Source organism: Leucoraja erinacea, chromosome 10 (genome assembly GCF_028641065.1).
Source record: "Leucoraja erinacea ecotype New England chromosome 10, Leri_hhj_1, whole genome shotgun sequence".
Lineage (NCBI taxonomy): Eukaryota > Metazoa > Chordata > Chondrichthyes > Rajiformes > Rajidae > Leucoraja > Leucoraja erinaceus.
The window spans coordinates 20,106,850-20,131,570 of record NC_073386.1 but is presented as its reverse complement, the minus strand read 5'-3'; positions in this window follow the sequence as shown (position 1 = coordinate 20,131,570).

Here is a 24,721-nt window from a genome sequence, read left to right as displayed (position 1 = left end):
GTCTTGTGTCCCTGTCTAATCTGCTTGATTAATCATAAACAAAACATGTTATTATAGCCCGCAGATATGATCATCTTATCCAGTGTTGCAATGACTGGACCCATAGCGCTGTACTCAGTGCCATGGCGTAATCACTAATACGTGAGTATGACCATGGGCAGGGATGTTGCTGATGCCCATCGGTGAAGTGACGTAGTACAATGTTAACAATCCATATCTCTGCGTCCCTAAACCTGGGAGGTTTTGAGCTGACGATACCTTCATTCTCTAGATATCAGAGGGTGAGAACTGGACAGAGTGGTTTATGTACTCATCAGCCAAATGATTAGGTACTTAAGGCACAGTAATGGAATAGTAACTTAATGTTATAATCCCATAAAACTGAATTTTAATGTGTCAGTCATCTGTGCCGAGTTAAACGTAAGGAAGCATAAGCAATGCATGCTTCCCATCTCCTATGCAGATAGCTGCTATTTGGTGCTATCCCTGCAATCTGTAGTGAGCACTCTTAACGCTCATGGTTTGACAACCCAAGCCGCAGAAACGATCTCTCAGAGTCTGTAAGTCTATGATTGATTATATCATGCAGAGGATGGTTTCAACATCACAACTGAACCAGCATCTTTTTATCCGGAATTAACCATGTAAGGTTTTATGTTCATTCTTCGCCTCAGCAGGAGCCATAGGTGTATAACCAACCCAGGCAGGCACTATGAAAACCCGGAAGCGGGAATCTTGCTGAATTTTGCAAAACCCGTCTATTGAGGCCAAATGGAGGAAGACATAAAAGAACATTCCTTCCTAGTGTAGCGAGAATGCACCCTTCGCCACTGTATGCCTCGTTCACTGTTGATTGAAACTGGATGCAAGCAACTCAATAGTTAGTGTTCTATCAATCCACATTGTCATTAAATACTTTGTGATCACACATTCATTCTGTGTTGTCATTGTTTTTGCATAATCATACACCAGTGCTAAATGTGGTTTGGTAAAACTATCACCGGATACTTTGATTTGATTGTACCTTTGTGATTAACATATACCACCACCAAAGTGTATCACCTTGGACTTGTGCATGCCGTATATGCATATCTACACACTCTTTAATGCCCAGAATGCACCTGGTGTCCATTGGCAGTTGATACCATGACTGAACAATTGATAACTCATGCTAATCCCATCTGCCTCCGTAACTAGAGATGGTATTAGTAAATTACCCATCTTTGGGCAATAGCATCAGTTTGGAAATGACTGAAGATTTACGGATAAGAGGTTTTAGTGGAGCAAAGCTGTCCATCATTGTGACTTTGATTGTTTCAGCTAAAAATAGCAGAGGTCTAATTTTTTGTCTCAGAGCTGATCCCAGACCAATAAATGGATGATTGTATCCCAACAATCAATAGTTTCAGTTGGTATCAACTTAATTTAAATTTAACTGGACGGGTGAGAAGCAATTCCTCAAATATAGCTATGTGGCTGATTAGGCTAATTTAGTAAAATACAGTATGTTCAATATCATCCAGATTGGCCATGCTACTTATTTGTTAGCTCTGTGCAGCTGAAGCACTGATAGTAGTGATTTGGTAAATAATCTAGAAACTGGAGTTAGCCCATTGTAATGATCTGAGTGAATCATTGCCTCATCCAGTTAAATTTCAAATATCTTCAACCCTGTGAGCGGAAATAATCACATGGAAGTTATTCAGAAAAGTCTATACTGCACATGCGGGTTGAGGCTGTTGACAATGATCAGTCCACATCCCATTCTTGTGAGCCTTGTCTTGAAAGGCAACTCCAACCATACCTGTGTGCAGTATAAACTAGTCTAGTGTTATCCCAAACCAGTGTAAATATTCAAACGTTTAATATTACCAACTTGTATCCGTGACTGGAGACATAATCGATGAGGTTCCATACCTTTATCCGAATGGGAGGACTTATGCAACCCGACCAGGAGCTGCCACAAACATGTGTGCATCATTTTACATCTGCTCCTGGCGGTAGAGGAGCTCGCGTACGAGGTTGGCGCATCTTCCAGGGAGGCCGTTCTGGGCTGTGGCCTAAAAAAGACCTTTGTCCTGGTTGTACGGCCTTCAAGCTTTCACCAGCTTCAGTTCATCGTGATTTGCTGGTGGGTGCGTAGGGGTGCTGCCGTCGAAGATGTGAGGTCTTGCGTGATGATGTGGCCTTCCTGAACCCGACGGCCACTTGTCGAGCTCCCGCTGCTGGTAGTGTTGTTCCTGCACCCCCTGCACACTTGTGGTTTCTTCAGCCAAATCCCTGTCTTCAGAGTCAGCCCAGAAGTGATTCCTAATGCACCCCTCTGTCGAGGGAGTTGCATTATGCAGCCCTCAGTAAGGTGCTGCTATGGGTGTCCCAGGAACCCCTGGTGTCTAGGCTCCACATACCGGAGCATGTCACATTGGAGCTTCTGATCCATCAACCACTCCATGCGGGATATGCGATCACAGTTGTTCCTGCTGGCGTCCATTCCTGTAACATATTCTCACAAAATAGCACACAACGACCTTCGAGTAAGGAATTTACCTGCATGTCCTTTTAAAACCTTCTGCTGCGGGGCAACACTCATCCCGAGCCTGGTCTCGTGGTCGTGGTTTGTTACAGGTGGGGTTCCTCTGTGGTCCTTGTAGAAACACTCCATTGCGGGTTATTTCTCCCCCCAGCTTTTTCTCCGTGGTCCCTTATAACAGGGCTTCTCCACAGTGTTCTCCAGCTGGGGCTTTCTTTGCCACCGCTCGCTACCCGAATTCTGCTGTTCCGAACGCCTAGGTCCGTGGGCGGGATTCCCCGTGACCGGAGTTCCCTGAAGTCCGAGACTGGGGTTTCCCCTCCGTCCCGACTTAGCCCCGGACTTTTAGGAGGTTCCTGCAAGAAGATTTTAAAAACATGAAAGTATTTTTAAAAACTTACCTCAGGTCTGTTGCTGGCAGGAGAATCACGTTCAGCCTGCCAGTCTTCACGCAATGCGATAGACGATATGACACGCATGCATACTGGACGGGGTCTTCACGTAGTCACTCACGTGACTCCGAAGTAAAATCTTTTTTTTGTGGGACAATTCAATGGAATTGCAGCAAAGTGAAGAGATTGAATATAACGGGGACGATTTGTTGGGGAACTGTGCTGGTGGACAGACCACAGAATTTGTTATTGTAGCAGTGGCTTAAACGGTGAATGGAAGCTAACCATGGTGTATATCACAGCTGATCCATTTCTGCTTTCATCCGATGTCCATTTAGAAAATCCAGCTCTAGTTTTCCTAAGTTAAAAATGGGATATGTATGTTCATAAATAATAGAAGCAAAATTCGGCCATTCGGCCCATCGCATCTACTACGCCATTCAATCATGGCTCATCTTTCCCTCTCAACCCCATTCTCCTGCCTTCTCCCCACAACCTTTGTCAGCTGCGGTTTCTGATCATTATTGTGTCTGAATGTGTGTGAACTCCTGGCGAGGATTGGAATGGGACAGATCATAAAAGTCAATTATGTCTAAATGATTATCTTGTCAATAACTGTCTGTGTCAAAGACTGCTGCACCCAAGAAATGGAGAGGAGAGAGAAAAGGGGTCAGGCCTATCGCGGGATATATTTTATAACAGAAAGTGAATGTAGGGTGGGGGGAATAAAAGTTTCTTTGCCTCTGCAAACAATTTACCAGCTTATTAAGACAATTTATAATTTAAAACATTTGTGATCGTCATTCTCACCTGAAAAATCTGCTTGATAAATATTTTTTACATACCTTTATGTCATAGTTTTCTACTTTAGAAAGGCAAAACAAGCACATTTGACTGGTCTCATGTTCCTGTATCTGGCATCTATAAGTGTCTACAAAAAAATAAATTCAAAGATGTGTAAAGAGAATGTCAATTTTAACTGTTAACATGACCTCAATTGGAATGCTATAGGACAAGTTATTGGACCAGTTTTGTGAATATGTTCTCTATCTGAAGGCAGTAATAAATTCTCTCACTGTTAGTCATCATATGCTGCCATCCCAAACAGTACCTCATCAGTCTGCCCAGTCACATACATGGATAATGAAAATAACCAGTTACTGATTTTATAAGAGGGCATGAAATGAGGATCGAAAAGTCACGCAAAACCAATATTAACCAATTATTTTCAATATAATTTTTTTTAATGGTTTAGGAGGGAAAAAACATATCTCTGGAATTTCAATGGCAAAACCTCATGTAATCATTGGGAAGCTTATTTGTGAAATACAAAACACGGGCATGGTGGCGCAGTTGTAGATTTGCTGTCTAAAGGCGTCAGAGACCCGGGTTCGATCCTGACTAAGGGTGCTTGTTTGCACGTAGTTTGTAGGTTCTCCCCGTGGCCTGCATGGGTTTTCTCTAGGATCTCTGGTTTCCTCCCACACTCCAAAGACATACAGGTTTGTTGGACAATTGGCTTGGTATCATTGTAAATTGTCCCTAGTTTGCATAGGATAGTGTTGGTGTGCGGGGATTGCTGGTTGGCAAGGACTCAGTGGGCTGAAGGGCCTGTTTATGCACTGTATCTCGAAACTAAAACTAAAATCTAATCTAGACTAAGCCCTAAAATTTGCAAAACATACAGCTATAGAAAGCAGTAATTATTTTAAATCTCTGATCAATTAAATTGTAAATCAATGACTCTATACTCTTCCTTTGACCGGTTTTAATGCCCAGCCAATACAAGCATAGTTCTTTTGATTAGGTGATATTGGTTTATTTCTATTGCCAGATGTATCAAGATACTGTGAACAACTCATAAAATACTTTATTAAAAATACTTTATTATTAAAAATATATACAAGAAGTACAAACAGAAACGTGCAAGGCTGTCCTTACATTCTTGGTGTTGTCTGTCTGTACATTCTCAGTGTTATCAGGTTTGTACACATTTGTACTGTTGGTACATTTAGTGTACAAGGCACCATTGTATTCTTGTGACCACTTTGGACAATATACAATTCAAGTGTTTGAGAGACTGGATCTACTAGATCCAGCCCCTCGTGTTCAAGAAGGAACTGCAGATGCTGGAAGATCGAAGGTACACAAAAATGCTGGAGAAACTCAGCGGGTGCAGCAGCATCTATGGAGCGAAGGAATTGGCAGGAGCTTAGACTGCAGTCCTTCTCCACAAAGCCTTTGCGTTGGCTTCATTTTGCCCTCTGTAGTGTTGGATGTGCCAGATGACAACGTTCTCTTGTGGACAATGGATATTTTTAAGGCAGCGATTGATAGATTCTCGACTAGTACGGGTGTCAGGGGTTATGGGGAGGAGGCAGGAGAATGGGGTTAGGAGGGAAAGATAGATCAGCCATGATTGAATGATGGGGTAGACTTGATGGGCCGAAAGGCCTAATTCTACTATCACTTATGAACATGACATCTCATTGTACTGGAAAGCCAATAAACTTTAGCAAGTCTAAAGAACATATTTCACTGATTTAATGATCTGCCTGCAGCACTTGATGTTTGTCTACTAATTACTCATCCCCTTGCTCATCCTCCAAGGAAGCCAGGAGCAGCAATACTGGGTGAAACCCAACATGTCCAAATTCCCCTTTCGGTAATGCAGGACAACACACCATCATCATTCTTGTTGTTGTACCGAGGAAACATTCTGTAATTCTCCATGTACCACCATCACAGAACAGAAGTCACATCAGATGGCATTGATAGGGTAGACAGCCAGAACTTTTTCTCCAGGGTGGAAATGTCAAAGACCAGGGAACATAGATTCAAGGTGAGAGGGGCAAAGTTTACAGAAGAAGTGCAGGGCAAGTTTTTGTTTATAACACAGAAGGTGGTGAGTGCCTGCATTGCCCTGCCAGGAATGGTGGTGAAGGCAGATACTATGGTGGTGTTCAAGAGGCTTTTTGATAGGCACACGGATACACAGGGAATGTAGCGATATGGATCTTGTGCAGGCGGATGAGATTCGTTTATCTTGGCACCATGTTCAACACAAACATTGTGGGCCGAAGGGCCTGTTCCTGATCGATATTGTTAGATGTTGAGTTTAAAGATACAGCACAGAAACAGGCCCTTTGGCCCACTGATCCATGCACATTAACAGTATCCTACACACACTAAGGACAATTTGCACATACACCAAGACAATTAACCTACAAATCTTCTTTGGAATGTGGGAGGAAACCGAAGATCTCAGAGAAAACCCACGTGGTCACGGGCAGAAGGTACAAGCTCCATAGAGGCAGCACCTGTAGTCGCCATTGAACCCGGGTCTCCAGCACTGTAAGGCAGCAACTCCACTGCTGCGCCCCCATGCTTCCCTGTTCCGTTAGATCCCGATTTCATTTTGAGAAATAACCTGTCATACATACTACCAAAAAAAGGTAAATGTTTAAGGGCCAGGAGGAACAGAAATGCCCAACTGAAATAATGTAGGGGATTCTTGTTTCACCATTGTTAATGCCATCACTCAACCCACTCACCTATCATAAAGTAGAAGAGACAGATAGTGTGGAAACCGGCCCTTCAGCCCAACTTGCCCATGCCAACCAATATGCGCCATCTACACTGGTCCCACCTGCCTGTTTTTGGCCCATACCTCTTTAAACCTATCCTATCCATATAACCATATAATAATTACAGCACGGAAACAGGCCATCTCGGCCCTACAAGTCCTGCCGAACCCCCTTAGTCCCACCTGCCTGCACTCATACCATAACCCTCCATTCCCTTCTCGTCCATATGCCTATCCAATTTATTTTTAAATTGAGAACCTGCCCTGTCCACTGGAAGCTCATTCCACACCGCTACCACTCTCTGAAAAAGAAGGTAAATGTTTAAACTTCTGTCCCGGAGGAAGTCAGTCCTCTTGTTTGAAATCTCAAAGGGAAAAGCCCATTAACTGAAATAATGTAGGGGATTCTTGTTAAAAACCTCTATCAGGTCCCCCATTAACCTTCTGCGCTCCAGAGAATAAAGACCTAACTTATTCAACCTATCTCTGTAACTTAGTTGTGGAAAACCAGGCAACATTCAGTAAATCTCCTCTGTACTCTCTCTATTTTGTTGACATCCTTCCTATAATTGGGCGACCAAAATTGTATATACTCCAGATTTGGTCTCACCAATGCCTTGTACACATTACATCCCAGTATACTCAATGCTCTGATTTATAAAGGCCCATACCAAAAGCTTTCTTTACCAACCTATCTATATGAGATCCTTCATGTACCCTTTAAAAGTTTCTCCCTCTGTTCAACTGTATTCTTCAATTCCCTGCATTTGTTTAAAAGTTTCTTAAACATTGCGATGGTACCTGCTATCCCCTTGTCTCACTTTGTTGCTACAAAACAAACCACCACATCTTGTGCGGAGGCATAGTGGCCCAGCGGTAGAGTAATTGCCTTACAGCGCCAGAGGCCCAGGTTCGATCCCGACTACGGGTGCTGTCTGTTCGGAGTATGTATATTCTCCCTTTGACGCCATGAGTTTTCTCTTGGTGCTCCGGTTTCCTCCCACATCCAAAGATGTACAGGTTTGTAGGTTAATTGGCTTCTGTATATAGCTTGTTCAAACTTAATGATTGAAATATATATTGAGTATATAGGTTCACTGTGTATTATGCTCTTCCAGCTCAAAAAAAGTGACAATGTTTATGAGACTCAAGTTTCAGGCTTTCCCAATTCAAGCAATGTTAAAGAAGTGAGCTGACTTTGCATTACAGTTCAATGTAAGGTCTTATCAGTTGAGTGCAGATACATATCGTCTGCAGGACATGGTCAGAGAATTCTGTTGCAGATAATCAGGCACCTTTTGGCACCATGTCAATGCCTACTTTTTTACCTCATTCACTGTAATCCCATTTGACCGCAGTTGGTTGGTATTCTTCTGTGCTTCACTTATTTAATTGCCTTCGAAATGTCTTTTAACTGCATTGATTATATCTAAGTTTATCACTTCCTCTGGCAGTGAGTTCCAGATATCACACACTCTGCTTAAATTACCTTCCCCTCAAATCCCCATTGAAAAATTATTTATCTTACCTTAAACCTATGTCTTCTTGTTTTTGATACCCCAATTATGGGGAAATGATTCTGACTATCTATCCTGTCAATGCATCTTATAATTTTATATACCTCTTACAGGTCACCTTTTCAACCCTCTTTTCTCCAGGTTAAACACATTTAGTTTATCCAAACTCTCCCCATAAGTAAAGTTCTCGGATCCAGGCGACGTCCTGGCTAATCTCCTCTCCACTTCTTCTAGTTCCATCACATCATTCTTATCATGGAAGAGCCAGAAACAGTAAACAATTCCTTAAATGCAGTCAAACCAGTGTTTTGTAAATTTGCAACTTAAGTCCCCACTTGATATTATATGCCCTGACCTCTGAAGGCCTGACCTATGCAATATGCCTACTTTATCACCCTGTAAGTGTTGCCAGATTGAGGAAACTATGATCTTGAACCCCAAGGCCATTCTGTTCATTAATATTCCGTACCCCACCACTTCTCTCCTAACCATTCTACAGTATATGAGAGTTACTTGATTTTATTTGCCAATGTTTCTTTTTCTTTTATGGCCAATATTCTTTGTCAACCAAGGTTGCCTAATCTTGGCATCTTTGCCTTTCACCCTCACCAGAACTTTGTGGTCTAGAACTCTTACTAACCCTTTTATAAAATACTCCCACTTGTCAGCTGTTGTTTTGCTCACAACCATTTGCTCCCAGGTCCTCTCTGATTAAAATCTGCTTTCGCCCAATTCAAGATCGTAACTTGAGGATCAATCTTATCCTTTCCAAAAGTACCTTGAAACTTACATAATTATGGTCACTGTTCCCAAAGAGTTCTCCCTCCCACTACCTGCTCTGTTTCATTTTCTTAGATAAGGTTGATTACTTCTTGTCTCTAGTAGGACTCTCTACATATGTACCACATTCATATTCACTTTTATTCAACTTTGTTTTCTTATCTTAGTCTGCAAATATGTGCACATTCACATTGAAAATATTAGGTTATTTCCAATGAAGTTACCCAACAAATACAGCCAACATGTCACTCCCAGAATCTGGTTAGGTTAGAAGTTCCACCCCGAAAATACACATTCAGTGCTCAATAATTTCAAGTATTGTTCTACTTCCCAAATAACAATACAAAAAAATGAATTGACCTTTGATGCAGAATCGAAATACTGCAGATGCTGAAAACTGAATATGCTGAAATATTCAGCTGCCTCGGTAGCAGCTGTTGAGAAAGAAACAATTGTGTCCTTTGATGTTATGTATCAGCTGCTCTCATCCACATTTGTGAATCTAAAATACAACCACAACAATATACAGTGCATTCAGAAAGTATTCAGACCCCTTCACTTTTTCCACATTTTGTTACCTTACAGTCTTATTCTAAATTGAATTAAATTCTTTTTTTTTAAATCATCAATCTACACACCACATCCCATAATAAAAAAGTGAAAACAGGTGTTTAGAAATTTTTGCAAAGTAATTAGAAAGAAAAAAACTAAAATATCACATTTACATAAGTATTCAGACCCTTTACTCAATACTTTGTTGAGGCACCTTTGGCAGCGATTACAGCCTCAAGTCTTCTCGGGTATGACGCTACAAGCTTGGCACACCTGTATTTGGGTAATTTCTCCCATTCTTCTTTGCAGATCCTCTCAAGCTCTGACAGGTTCATTAGGGAGCGTCGATGCACAGCTATTTTCAGGTCCCTCCAGAGATGTTTGATCGGGTTCAGGTCTGGGTTCTGGCTGGACCACTCAAGGACATTCACAGACTTGTCACGAAACCACTCCTGCGTTGTCATGGCTGTGTGCTTAGGGTCATTGTCCTGTTGGAAGGTGAACCTCCACCCCAGTCTGAGGTCCAGAACACTCTGGAGCAGATTTTTTATCAAGGATCTCACTGTACTTTGCTCCATTCATCTTTCCCTCGATCCTGACTAGTTTCCCAGTTCTGCCGCTGAAAAACATCCCCACATCTTTATGCTGCCACCACCATGTTTCACCATAGGTATGGTGTTGGCCAGGTGATGAGCGGTGCCTGGTTTCCTCCAGACCTGATGCTCGGCATTCAGGCCAAAGAGTTCAATCTTGGTTTCAATAGACCAGAGAATCTTCTTTATCATTCCTTTTGGCCAACTCCAAGCGGGCTGGCATGTGCCTTTTACTGAGGAGTGGCTTCCGTCTGGCCACTCTACCATAAAGGCCTGATTGGTGGAGTGCTGCAGATATAGTTGTCCTTCTGGAAGGTTCTCCCATCTCCACAGAGGAACTCTGGAGTTTTGTCAGAGTGACCATATGGTTCTTGATCACCTCTCCCCCGATTGCTCAGTTTGGCTGGGCGGCCAGCTCTATGAAGAGTCCTGGTGGTTCCAAATTTCTCTATGAAGAGTCCTGGTGGTTCCAAATTTCTTCCATTTAAGAATGACGGAGGCCACCTTGCTCTTTGGGACCTGCAATGCTGCAGAAATAGTTTTATACCCTTCCCCAGATCTGTGTCTCAAAACAATCATGTCTCGAAGGTCTACATAGGTGTGTGCCTTTCCAAATCATGTCCAATCAATTTAATGTACCACTGGTGGACTCCAATAAAGTTGTAAAAACATCTCAAGGATAATCAATGTAAACAGGATCAACCTAAGCTCAATTTTGAGTGTCATAGTAAAGGGTCTGAATACTTCTGTAAATGTGATATTTCAGTTATTTCTTTTTAATTACTTTTCAAAAAATTCTAAATACTTGTTTTCGCTTCTTCATTCTGGGGTATTGTGTGTAGATTTATCATTAAAAAAATGAATTTAATCCATTTTAAATAAGGCTGTATTCAGATTCAGATTCAATTTTAATTGTCATTGTCAGTGTACAGTACAGAGACAACAAAATGCATTTAGCATCACCCTGTAACGTACAAAATGTGGAAAAAGTGGTCTGAATACTTTCTGAATGCACTGTAAGGTCTTAAGGTCATAAGGTCATAAGTAATAGGAGTAGAATTAGCCCATTCGGCCCATCAAGTTTACTCCCCCATTCAATCATGGCTGATCTATCTCTCCCTCCTAACCCCATTCTCCTGCCATCTCCCCATAATCTCTGACACCTGTACATAACCTGCACCAGACTTTTACACATGTACACCAATTGTGCAATAGGTTAATTATGACAGAAATAAAGGGCTGCAGATGCTGGTTTACAATCAAAGACTCAAAGTGTTGGAGTAACTCAATGGGTCAGGCAGCATCTCTGGAGACCACAGATAGTTGACATTAGTTCAGGTCGGGACTCTGAAGAGGGATCTTGATCTGAAACATGACCTATCCAGGTTAATTATGGCCGCAGGTTTGATATAAATTTGCAAGACGTAGCATGTATTGTCTTTCTGCTGACTGGATAGTTGCCAACAAAAGTTTTTCACTGTACCTCGGTACACATGACAATAAACTAAACTGGAGCTGTATCTGGATCAATGGCTATTTAAAACAACCACTCTTTTCTCCTTAATTGGATTACTGCTTTAGAAAGCAACATGTTGCTTTTAGTCCCAATCACTGTTCCTTTTATGCATTGTGCCTTTAGACAAAAAAAGATAGAAATCTTTGGGGAACCTCAATTTCTTAAGACTGTATTGTTTAGGTTATTTGTGCCTGCTTTCCTATAACTTCTTCAGGTGTGAGTCAAGTTTCTGTTCAAAAATCTTCCTTGTGATAATGCAAGCAGGCATTATTACAATAGACATATTTTTGTTATTCTTAAAGAGTGATAACCTTGGCACTTCCTAAATTACAACAGTGATCTACACTTCACATATACATTTATTGTTATATTGTCCTCTCTCAGTGCTGGTTCTAATAAAGTCTTCATTTAAAACATTTGCTATCTTCCTTCAGATGCTGCCTGACCAGCCGTGTGTTTCCAGCTTTTTAAACTTTCATTTCAGGTTGCCAGCATCTGCATTTTTTTTCCTGCTTTTTATTGCTGAGTGAAAGATTTTGTCAGATGTGCTGAAAAATTAGTAACTGGTGATTAATATTGGACCTGTCCATGTGTACTGTTTGCTAACATGCCATTAATATGTCTTAACATGTTGAGTGAATCAGCAAACACAACATCGAATGAGACTGGCGGGATCCTGAAGGAATGGCAGAAATTGTAATTACAAACCTTTTTGTCAATACCTTGGAAGCAGCACAAAGCTTGTAATCGATACTGCAGCAAATCTGGAGAATCCCTGTTTAAATTTCAGGGCATTGCATTTTGTGCATTTCATACGGCACTGCATGTCTTTTGAGCCAGAACTTTTTTTGGATGCCACAGGGTTTAGTGTGAGAGCAGAAATATCATCAAAGCAGATATTTTACTTAATGTACAGTGCTCTGCTGGGACCTGGACAACTTAATTTCTGTTTGAACATGAGAGATAAATCTCTTCTAAGGAAAGTAACACCAATTCTCATACAAAAATAATTAGTTTAGAGCATGCTAGACATGAAGAAGCAGAAGTGAACCTTAAAATAATATTGCATTTTTCGTTACTCACCAAACACTTTAAAAATGAGAGGAAACCACAACAAACAATAATAACTCTGTTTCCAATGTTATAAATATAAGCATCCTCTCTGGTTTATGCCCAACCTTCTTTCTATCAGTTTGCACAAATAGAAAGGAAATATCAATTTGTAATTAAACAGCATTTTTAACTTGGGGAAAAGTCTGATACATTTCACAAAAGTTTAATTCGAGAATGGAATGCAGCTGAGCCAAAACTTAAATGGACTTAAGGCGGGCTCTTAAAAGGAGGAGGAAATGGAGAGGTAAACAGATTGAGGCAAGGCGTTGGTGTGTGCAGAAGAGAAGTATGAAGGAAAGGTCAGCAAAAGTAGAACAAAACGAGGAGTTTGTAAGAGAAGGCAGAACAAGAGGAGAAATTAGTAAGGTTGCAATAAGAAATCTGAAATATCATGGAGGAATTGTCCCAAAGAGGAACTGAAAATACGGCACAGGAATCAATGGGAATGACATCTTGTGGGTTGGTTATGAGTTGTAGAGTTTTATATGACTTCATATTTACAGAAGATTTGACCTGATGTAACTCTTTTTTGACATTTTTTAGGCTTTGCTGTATCTAGTAAATGTACAGGAGAAGCTGTCATATCATGAAGTTGCTAGTTATCTGGATTTTTACACCAAATTTGGGAGTGTTTGGAGAAGTCATTTAGATCGTTGAATGTGACACATTTTCAAGTGATGATAAACCACTGATTGCATGCATGTAACTAACAATACTGGATGACAATTTAGCAGCCATAAGTGTCATTATCTACAAAATAATTGAACGTAATCCCATTCTATTTTATTGTATTATTACAAGCCATGCACTACAGGCAACACTTGGCCCTGATGGCCACACAGGACTGTGGAGGCCATCAGTGGATTTTTTTTAAGGCAGAGATAGACAAATTCTTGATTAGAACGTGTGTCAAGGGTTATTGGGAGAATGCAGGAAAATGGGATTTGGAGGCAGAGATCAGCCATGTTTGAATGGCGGAGTGGACTCGTTGAGCTGAATGGTCTAATTATATTCCTATAACTTGTGAACTTGTTGTGTCTTCAAAATGAATGACAGGGCAGCCTCTTTATGCTATGGTTACCCGGGAACCTGACCCATGGGCTCAATAATCCCAGAATCCTGAGAGAATATTTATTATCTGAAAACGTGCCAAAGACAACACACCCTACTCGTCTATGTATTCATCTGAAGGAGCTGCAGATCTCATTTGATGGATAGGCATAACAACATCGATTTGTGTGATCAGGAGGGACATCCTAAACAGCTTGACAGTAAAAATAGGAATGCAAGCCAAGGAAGAGGAGATCAGCATATAACAAAATGCTTTTAATTAAAGAATGGATTTAAAGAGGGATCAAAAAGAAACACAGGGAGGTGGAAAGGCAAACTGGTGAGAAAGAAAACCCAGAGCCTATGTAGTCAAATAGAGGGTAAAATGCATTGTTGCTATTTTATTACATTATTTAACATTTCTGTGAGATTCCTCAGAGCCTCAGTTTTTTTATCAAAATCACAAACTGGTTTGAAACAAATGGATCAACATTTTTCTCAATGGTCCAACCAGTGTACTAGAAGTAATACCAGAGAATTTCAAATCACACCATGGCACACATTTGGTAACAGTGGGATGTTTCCTGAACTAAAAGCAAATGTTCTATTAATTTTTGTTTTAAAGATACTGGGCGGAAACAGGCCCTTCGACCCACCGAGTCCGCACTGACCAGCAATCCCCGCATATTAACACTATCTTACACACACTAGGTACGATTTACATTCATGTCAAGCTAATTATCCTACAAACCTGTATATCTTTGGGGTGTGGGAGGAAACCGAAGATCTTGGAGGAAACCCACGTGGTCACGGGGAGACCGTACAAACTCCGTACAGACAGCACCGTAGTTGGGGCCAACCTGGATCTCTGGTGCTCTAAACGCTGTAAGGCAGCAATTTCCCCTCTGCGCCACCGTCGCGCCTTCATAATTGTCATAAGATAATAAAGATCCTGGATATTTTTTATCTCTGCACGGTGTAATGCATGAATTTGCTATTTAACAAACTCCATGGATCATGTTTCACTCAACTGTGAGATTAGAACAACTCGCACAATATTTTTCTAGCTACAAGAACTCCGAAATAAATAAGCACTGCAATCTTGTGCCCAATGTTACAGTTGCAGGACCCCGAGTCTTGCATTAAAAAAATATCTATTATTATGGAAACCGTGTTTCTGATGCAATGACGCAAGAAATCTAGCGTGTACTATGTATAGTAACAAACAGCTTTGAAATGCCAGATTTACTGGTAATGGATTGTTTCAGTGGAAACATATTTAGTTCTTTTCCATATAAATAACTAATTTGTGGATCAGGATCTCGAGATAATCATAACAATGACTTCCTGTTTGGGATGATGTTGATGTCCTGCTATAGGTGGTTAATTCTGTCCAAAGATAATTTTCCGATGCATGATGCTGCTAGGATTTATAGGTTTCACCACCAAAGTACAAACTAGTTTATCAGTTTGCTTTTTAACGTATGCCTGCAATTTTTTCTTTGAAAATTTGAAAATTTGTATATTTATTTTCAATTTGCAGCTACTGTGTGAGAATGATTGAGATAGTAGTCAGATAGTTATAACCATCCCATAACTCATCTAGTACTGTCCAAATGACAAAAACGAACTAGATGAGGGATCGTTTTTCAGAACCTAGTTTTTCACCCCACTTCATATTTGAGTCACTGAAATAAATTGACTCTTTGGTTAATGTTGCTGGTTGCCTCTGAACCAGAGGCCATTTTTAGGCTTCCTGTAAAGGCATCCAAATAACTCAGGCAGTTCTGGCAGAGTCCAAATTGACAAACATCCTGCAATCAATCCAGACATTGGCTGTTGGAAAGCTCATATTAGGCTGCAGCCTGGTCTGTATATTCCTGCCCTGGCCACCGCTCCTCTAAATATTGTTGTATTGCAGATCAAAACATTATTGAACATACAATCAGATATTGGTTGATAGATTAAAAAAAATTAAAGATATCAAAGATTAGGGATTAGCGCTGGGAAGTGGCATAGTAGTGAAAGGTCGACCATGATTTTAATGAAGATAGACACAAAGTGCTGGAGTAAATCAGCAGCACCAGCAACAACCCTGGAGGGAATGAATGGTTGACGTTTTGGGTCGAGAAGAAGGCTCTTGACCCAATACATCACCCATGCCTTCTCTACAGAGATGCCCTGTCCCGCTGAGTTACTCCAGCACTTTGTGTCTATCTACGGTTTAACCCCCCAACTGCAGTTCCTTCCTACACATGATCTTAATGAATGTTGGAGCTGGCATAAGGGGCAGAATTGTCCATTCTTCTTTCGAGTTCTTATAAGGACATTCTTATGTCCTTATCAATGTTCCCAATTGCCTAACAGCATCAATATATGATTTGACATGACCTCCATACTTTCACAGCAGATGTGTGTGCACATGTTTTTCTGAACTGAAGTAAACAAAACATTTTTGGTTAAACCGGAACAAATATAGGCTCCAGCCAATTTTTTTCAGAGTGATGTTGGCCTTGCTAATGGGAGGGTGATGGTTTGGAAAGAAGGTGTTGGGGGAACAACTGGTGAGACCGGGAATGTTTATGCTGTGAAAATCAGATTTGTGAAAGGAATAGTGTGACCAGGACAGAAAAATAGAGGAGGGTACAAAAAATACGCAAAATGATGGAGTACCAAACATGGAGTACAGGGATCGGTGATGTTTCGGATCGAGACCCTTCTTCAGATTGATGAATAATTTTATTGGCCAAGTAGGTACACATACAAGGATTGTGGTTGGGGGGAAGAAAGCTGACAGAAAGGTGGAGCAGGGCAAAGCTTGGCATACACTAGGTGGATACAGGTGAGGGGAGGGGGGGGGGGGGGGGGGGGGGGGGGGGGGGGGGGGTAATTGACAGATGACAGATGACTGGACAAAGGCCAGAGATGAAAAGACAAAAGTTGTGAGATAATGAAATCAGGATATAGAAGGCATGAATTTGTGAAGCAGAGGAAGGAATAGGAAGGAACAAAGGTGGATGGGGAAAGGGGTAGCAGGATAGGGAGACATAGGTGATACTCCAAATGGGGCAGGAGGAAGCGAGGGGGGAAAGAGTGGGAAGGGAGTAAAGAGGTTTTATTTATTGGTTAGTTTACTAAAATTGGAGAATTCTGCGTTCACACTATTAGGTTGTAAGGTACCCAAGCAATATATGAGGTGCTGTTACTATAGGTTGCGTATGACCTCACTCTGGCAGTGTAGGAGGCCAAGGGCAGAAAAGTAAGTATGGGAACGGGAAGGAGAGCTAAAATGGTTAGGAACCGAGAGATCCAGCAGGCCTTGGCAGACCGAGTAGGTACTCAGCAACACAGTTGTCTAGTCTGCTCTTGGCCTTATCGATGTGAAGGAGACTACATTTGGAACACCAAATGCAGTGGATGAGGTTAGGGGAGGGTAGATGAACCACCAATTGGAAGGGTGGGTGGAACCATGAAAGAACATGTGGTAAAAAGTGTGAGAGGTAGGCAGGCTGAATTAGCATTTGGGAGAGAAAGGGGACAAGGAGCAAATGCAATCTGGAGTATGTGGGTGAAACAGCAAGAGACGTATAAAGAACGGGAGGATCTGGCCCACAGACCAAGCTAGTTATTTATCTGCTGGATCCAGCTGCTCTGCTCACTTCAGTTGCCAGGTGGCAGATTCCTGGAGAACCCTGCTGCTGAATGATAAATTTAAACTGAACTCTCGATTAGAATAGAGGAAGTTAACTTCTTTATTCGTTTGCAGGATGTGAGCATTGCAGATAAGGCCATTATTTGGTGCCTCTCCCTAATTTCCCTTCACGTAATGGCAGTGAGCCACCTCTTGAACTGCGGCGGTCTTTGTGGGGTGAAGTTATGATCACAGTGCAGTTACACAGGCAGTTGCAGGATTTTGACGCAGTGGAGTGGCCAAAAAATAAAATGGCAATGTATTTCCAAGTGACAAAGATGTGTAGCATGGAGAGGATCCTCCGGGGGTAGAATTCCCATTCACGTATTACACGTTACTCTTGTCTTTCTCGGAGGTAATGGCCTGCTCCTTATTATTGAGGATGTTTTGCTAACTTTGCTCACAGACCATCTTGTAGATTATGTACACAGCAGCCGCAGGGCGCATCTGGTTGTTTAAGATTGTACACGTGTTGCTTTGTTCCGGGTAAATTAGAGTTGGAGTGAATCAATAGACAATAGACAATAGGTGGAGGAGTAGGCCATTCGGCCCTTCAAGCCAGCACCGCTGATCATCCCCAATCAGTACCCCCGTTCCTGCCTCAGGCCCGTACGAAACTTTCATAAAAGGAGGGTGGCATGACAGGATTACAAAAAAGTTAATGTGAAATAGTGTGCGCGCTGCGGACATCACGAGCGCAAAGCGTGAAGTCCCTCGATGCCAGGGTCCAGTGCCTGCTTAAATGCTCCAAAATAAGGCTCTGATGCATTCTGAGCCTTATTTTGGAGCATTTTTGCACCAAATATATGACCAATATTTCAGAAATTAACAGGAATCTGAGAGGTAGCTTTTTCACACAAAGGGTGCTGGGTGTATGGAACGAGCTGCCAGAGGAGGTAGTTAAGGCTGGGACTATCCTAATGTTTAAGAGACATTTGGACACGTACATGGATAGGACAGATTTAGATGGATATATGGGCCAAATGCGTGTGAGTGGGACTAGTTTAGATGGGACATGTTGGTCGGTGTGGGCACGTTGGGCTGAAGGGCCTGTTTCCACACTGCATCATTCTATGACTAAAAAGTTAAGAAGAAAAATGAATGTAGATAAGTAGAGCAGATTTGAAAGAGGAGTGAAATGTAAAGGCAGAGAGAGGTTTATGGGTGGAAAGGAACATAGGAAAGGAGGAAGGAGAGTGGGCTTGGGCAGATGGGTGAAGGGAAAATATACACAAAGTGCTGGAGTAACAGTGGGTCAGGCAGCATCTGCGGAGAATATGAATAGGCAACGTTTCACAGAGTGCTGGAGTAACTCAGCGGGTTAGGCAGCATCTCTGGAGAACATGGATAGATGACATGTCACAGAGTGCTGGAGTAACTCAGTGAGTCAGGCAGCATCTCTGGAGATTATATTTCGGGTCAAGTCCGTTCTTCAGTAATATTCATGATGTGGCATGAATGTTACCAAAACCATCGTGAGCTACTTTGTTATGGTGCTTGCCCTCTCCTATAATGTCTCTGCTGCCTTGGGTGATGCAGGACAGGACACAAGCTTTGGGACACGATGTGAAGCTGTTGCAGTCTGTCACAGCCAGGTAAAAACCTGGATGAAGTAGATGTGGAGAGGATGTTTCCACTACTGGGAGAGTCTAAGACCGGTGGCCACAGCCTCGGAATTAAAATACATTCCTTTAGGAAGGAGATGAGCACGAATTTCTTAAGTCAGAGGGTGGTGAACTGTGGAATTCATTTCCACAGACAGCTGTGGAGGTCAAGTCAATGGACATTTTTCAGGAGGAGATTGATAGATTCTTGATTGATACGGGTGTCAGATGTAATGGGGAGAAGGCAAGAGAATGTGTTTGAGAGGGAAAGATAGATAGAGCAATAGAGTGATACAGTGTGGAAACAGGCCCTTCGGCCCAGCATGTCCCATCTGCACTAGTCCCACCTGGCCCACGTTTAATCCATATCCCTCCGAACCTGTCCTATCCATGTACCTGTCTAACATTTTCTTAAATGTTGCGATAGTCCCTGCCTCAACCACCTCCTCTGGCAGCTTGTTCCATACACCTACCACCCTTTGTGTGAAAAACATACCCCTCAGATTCCTATTAAATCTTTTGCCGTTCACCTTAAACTTATGTCCTCTGCTCCTCGATTCACCTACTCTGGGCAAAAGACAACCATATCTATTCAAATCATGATTTTATACACCTCAATTAGATCGCCCCTCATCCTCCTGTGCTCCATGAAATAGAGTCCCACCCTACTCAACCTCTCCCTATAGCTCTGGCCCTCTAGTGCTGGCAACATCCTCGTAAATCTTCACTGTACCCTTTCCAGATTGATGACATCTTTCCTATAAAATAGTGCCCAGAACTGAATACAATACTCTGAATGCGGCCTCACCACCTTCTTATGCAACTGCAACATGACCTCCCAATCTCCATACTCAACCTGACCCGCTGAGTTACTCCAGCACTCTGTGAAACGTCCCAGAACAGGGCAAGATTAGCAAGTTTGCTGATGATACAGATGTGAGTGGTTTTGCAGTTAGTGAAGATGGTTGTGAAAGATTGCAGCAGGATCTGGACCAATTAGCCAGGTGGGCTGGTTGATGGTTGCATGGTTCCTTGAAGGTCGTGTCGCAGGTATATCAGGTGGTCAAAAAGTATTTTGGCACTTTGGCCTTCATCAGTCAGAGTATTGAGTATAAAAGTTGTGAGGTCATATTGCAGTTGTATAAGACGTTGGTGAGACCGCATTTAGAAAATTGTGTTCAGTTCTGGGCACCATGTATAGGAAAGATGTCAAATTGAAAAGAGTATGGAGATCCCCATCCTGGATCAGTCCAATCAGGGTTGTGTCGTTCGCAAACTTGAGAAGCTTGACAGAGGTGTATGTGGAGGTGCAGTCATTGGTGTGGCGAGAGTAGAGGAGAGGGGAGAGTACGCATCTTGCGGTGCTCCTATGCTGAGTGTTTGCGGGTCCGAGATATGCTTTTGTGTCTCGCATGCTGCATCCTGTCAGTCAGAAAGCTGGTGATCCACCGACAGACGGGTTCAGGCACAGTCAACTCAGAAGGTTTGGAGCGTAGTAGCTCTGGCACAATGGTGTTGAATGCAGAGCTAAAATCAACAAAAAAATTAATCGCATAGGTCCCCTGGCAATTTAGGTGCAGGGTCCATTCTTTGTAGACTGGGGTCTGGCTGTGTTTGTTGGGGAGGGGGTACCAGGGTTACGTTTCTGATTTTCAAACCTGCAGTAAAACTCATTCAGGTAGTTCGTCAGCTGACAATTGTCCAAAGAGCGGGGGGCTTTCCCCTTATAGCTGGTGATTTCTTGCATGCCCTTCCAAACTGAAGAAGAGTCACTAGCTGAGAACTTGCTCCTCAACTTCTCAGAGTACCTTTCCTTGGCAGCTCTGATTCCTCTTCTCAGCTCTTTATTGATTAGGCTATCTTTTAACTCTTTAACGATTAGGCTATCGGCTTGACGCATATTCCAGCGGGGGTGGCGTGGGCCCAGCAGGGGTGGCGTGGGCCCAACGGGGGTGGCGTGGGCCCAGCGGGGGTGGCGTGGGCCCAGCAGGGGTGGCGTGGGCCCAACGGGGGTGGCGTGAGGGGAAGGTGGCTTGGGCCCCGCCACAGCGGCGTCTGGTGTTGGGGTTACAGCCGCTGGGTTCAGATTCAGCCACTCCCGCCCGGGAGGACGGTCTTGTCGTTGGTGAGGCTCCGACGCCACGGATGGAGATGCTGGACCGGGCGGGCAACCCCCCTCCCCGAGCCTGGAGAAATGGGCACTCCCTTATCCCGTGGGTCAGATTTTGTTTCCATTTTCTTTTTTTTTCGATTTTTTTTTTCCCCCTCGGGATTTTTTCTTACTCTGGGGGAAAAAAGGGGGGTGCGGTCGTACCCGACGCACCGCCTCTTCGGACGGCCGTGCTGCCTTCTCCCCTTATCCCCTGACTCCACTATCTTTACGAGCCCTATCTAGCTCTCTCTTGAAAGTATCCAGAGAACCGGCCTCCACCACCCTCTGAGGCAGAGAATTCCACAGACTCACGACTCTCTGTGTGAAAAAGTGTTTCCTCGTCTCCGTTCTAAATGGCTTACCCCTCATTCTTAAACAGTGGGCTCTGGTTCTGGACTTCCCCAACATCGGGATCATGTTTCCTGCCTCTAGTATGTCCAAACCTTTAATTATCTTATATGGTTTAATAAGATCTCCTCTCATCCTTCTAAACTCCAGAGGAAACAAGCCCAGCCACTCCATTCTCTCAGCATATGACAGTCCCGCCATCCCGGGAATTAACCTTGCGAACCTACGCTCTTAAATGCTATGAAGAGATCACCTGCATCTCAAAAATGGAATCCCCTCAAGACCAAAACCCACCAACTTTAAAATGGCATGTTAATAATCAGGCAATGTTTTTAGGATTGGTTATAAAAAAAATTAACTCCCCATCCAATTGTTATCAATATTCTCTGATCGTACATGGTATTTTAATATGACTTTATCAAGCCATTTTTTTCTTTTGAGATCTTGTTCTTTCATAAGCATAACATTTGGCATTGGCTTCTTTATTCTAGATGTTTCTAAATCCATCTAGTTTTTTCTCACTTGGGCTTTGGTCTTTGTTCTCCGATCTTCTCTACTTTTCACTTTTTCATAATTTCTTTAAATGTCTGTGTGTCCAACTTCAGAAAGTTCTCAGAACTTTGTTTCTTTTGGATTGACTTATGTGCACGTAATGTTATGGAGCAAATTGAATTGAATTGAATTGAATTGAATAAACTTTATTAATCCCCAAGGGGAAATTCTGATGTCCTTGCAGCACACTAATAAAAAATACAACAAAGTATTCATGAAGAAATTCAACACCAAACATAAAACATCCCCCCACAGTGATTCCCACTGTGGGGGAAGGCACAAAGTTCAGTCCCCATCCTCTTGTCCACCCAAAGTCGGGCCTATTGAGGCCTCCACAGTCGCCGCCACGGCGCCCAATGTTCTCGCCGGGTGATGGTACTCCGGCGTCGGGAGAATCCCCAGCGGCTTGAGGTGCCAGGAACGGCCACCTTCCCAACGGAGCCCGCGGCTTCCAAGCCAACCTGACCGCGCCGGACGGAGCTCCACACACTAGCGATCTCTGCGAGAGATCCCAGGCTCCGGGATGTAAAGTTCAGCATCGCAGCTGGCCGCTCCGCAGAACCGCGGCTCACCGATGATGTTTTCGGCAGTCCCAGCATACTGGAGTCCCAGCGCGGCAATATGAGTTGACACACATATCCCCAAACTATTCCTATATATTTGTTTTTGGGTGGGTATTCAATGGAGTGGGAGGGAGCCATACCTATGATTATCTCTGCACTCTCAATGCATACATTCCCATTTATATATTTACACCGAGTTACTTCTTTCAATTGAATCTGCTTTTCCTGATTCCTTCTGCTTCCACTTACTTCATATACACAGCGCTCTGTTCCCTGAGCATGTACAGGCACATACCCTTGAGATCACACTGAATTATATCATTGGCAGTACAACAAAACAGAAACAATCCACCACCTTGCAAAATTTAAGCATAAGAATAAACGTTTAAAAAAATTCAGGCAAAGCTGTGTGGACAAAAACATGATACATTTTAGGAAATGGCCCTTTGTGGTAAATTGGTGATCAAAATTTATGATAAAAGAGACATAATTTGCTTATGCCAATGAAGCTTAGAGTTTTGCACAAACAATATTAACCTATTATTTTTCTAGAGCATCAAACATAGGAAAAACCAGCACAAGATCAGGCCCTCTTGCCCATAATATCTGTGTTGAATACAATGCCAAGATAAACTAATCTTACCTGCCTGCACATGATCCATATCCCTCCATTCCCTGCATATCCACATGCCTTTCTGAAAGCCTTTTAAACGTCAGAATTCCTTTATTCCCATCCAACAGTTTGACATGATAAATAGTATTTAAGTAATGACTTTAAAGGTGCTTTCAGCAAGCAAGTTGTTTGATAATACAAGGTACTGTAGATTCTGTTTTGCAAGAAAAACATTAAGTGCTTAAGTAATTCAGCGGTTCAGAGGTGCTGCCTGAGCCACTGAATTACTCCAACACATGGTAAAAAAAATTAACGCGGTTGTGTGCCTCTATTTTTAGAAAACCATTAACTTTTAATGACTATTGGCCTTAGAAGATTTAGCATGTAAAAGTGGTCAAGGAAAGCTGCAGCATTTATAAGGTAATCCTTATGAGGTATGAGAATTCACTCGGTAAGAGGCCTCATGGCACTGCTTGAAGGTCAGAAGGGGTAAGACAGTGGTGCTTTCCATTTACTCTGCTTCCTATCTCAAGTTTAGTTTAGTTTAGAGATATAATGAGGAAACAGGTCCTTCGCCCCACCGAGTGAGCACCGACCAACTATGCCCGTACATTAACATTATCCTGCACAGGGGCAATTTACAATTTTGACCAAAACCAAATTAAGCTACAAACCTCTATGTCTTTGGAGTGTGGAGGGAAACCAGAGCAACGGGCGAAAACCCACGCGGTCACGAGGAGAACGTACAAATTCCATACAGACAGCACCTGTTGTCAGGATCGAACACTGGTCTTTGGTGCTGTAAGGCAGCATCTCTACCTCTGTGCCACTGTGCCGTCCCAGATAATAGCAAAGCAGACTTGCCTTTGGCTTAAGCTGACCTACACCAGCTTCAACTCTGGAGATGCATGAGCTTGGGGCAATAGTACATTACCACACATTGCAGAAGGGGGCCATTTTAAGGCAACACTCACCGTGTGACAAAATCTGCACTTTGGGAAGATACCTCATTTTAAACGAAATTTGTGTTCTTGTGATATTCATAGACCTCCAATTGCTTTTGCTGAACACTGATGACTGAGAACACTAAATCCTCTTTGGTTTGTTCTACAAGTGATAGAACCAAAGAGGCCCAACTAAAGTTAAAAGATACAAAGTGCTGGAGTAACTCAGTGGGTCAGGCAGCACCTATAAAGAAAATGGCGCCCCCATTCTAAGTCAGCGGTTCGCCGGAGCCAACAAGCAGGGGACTTGCTCAGCAGGCTCCCACTGAAGCTGCGATCTGCCAGGTCTTCCGTTCGGCCTCGGGCGACCGGCTCTGTGAGCTCCCTTGAAACTGTGATCCGCCGAACTGGGGCTTGAGTTCAGCCGTGCAAGGGCCTCCTTCAGCTGTGTGCTTCCTACATGCGCCATGGGGGATTAAGAGCCTGAGCACTGTGCCAGAACCAGGCACTATTAAGCCTATACCAGGCAATAAAATATTCCACTCAGCTGCATGCTGAGCGAGCATGAAGAAACAGACGGAATGGGTGTTAATGGAATCAGCTGCAACCTGTTTCCTGAGGAAAG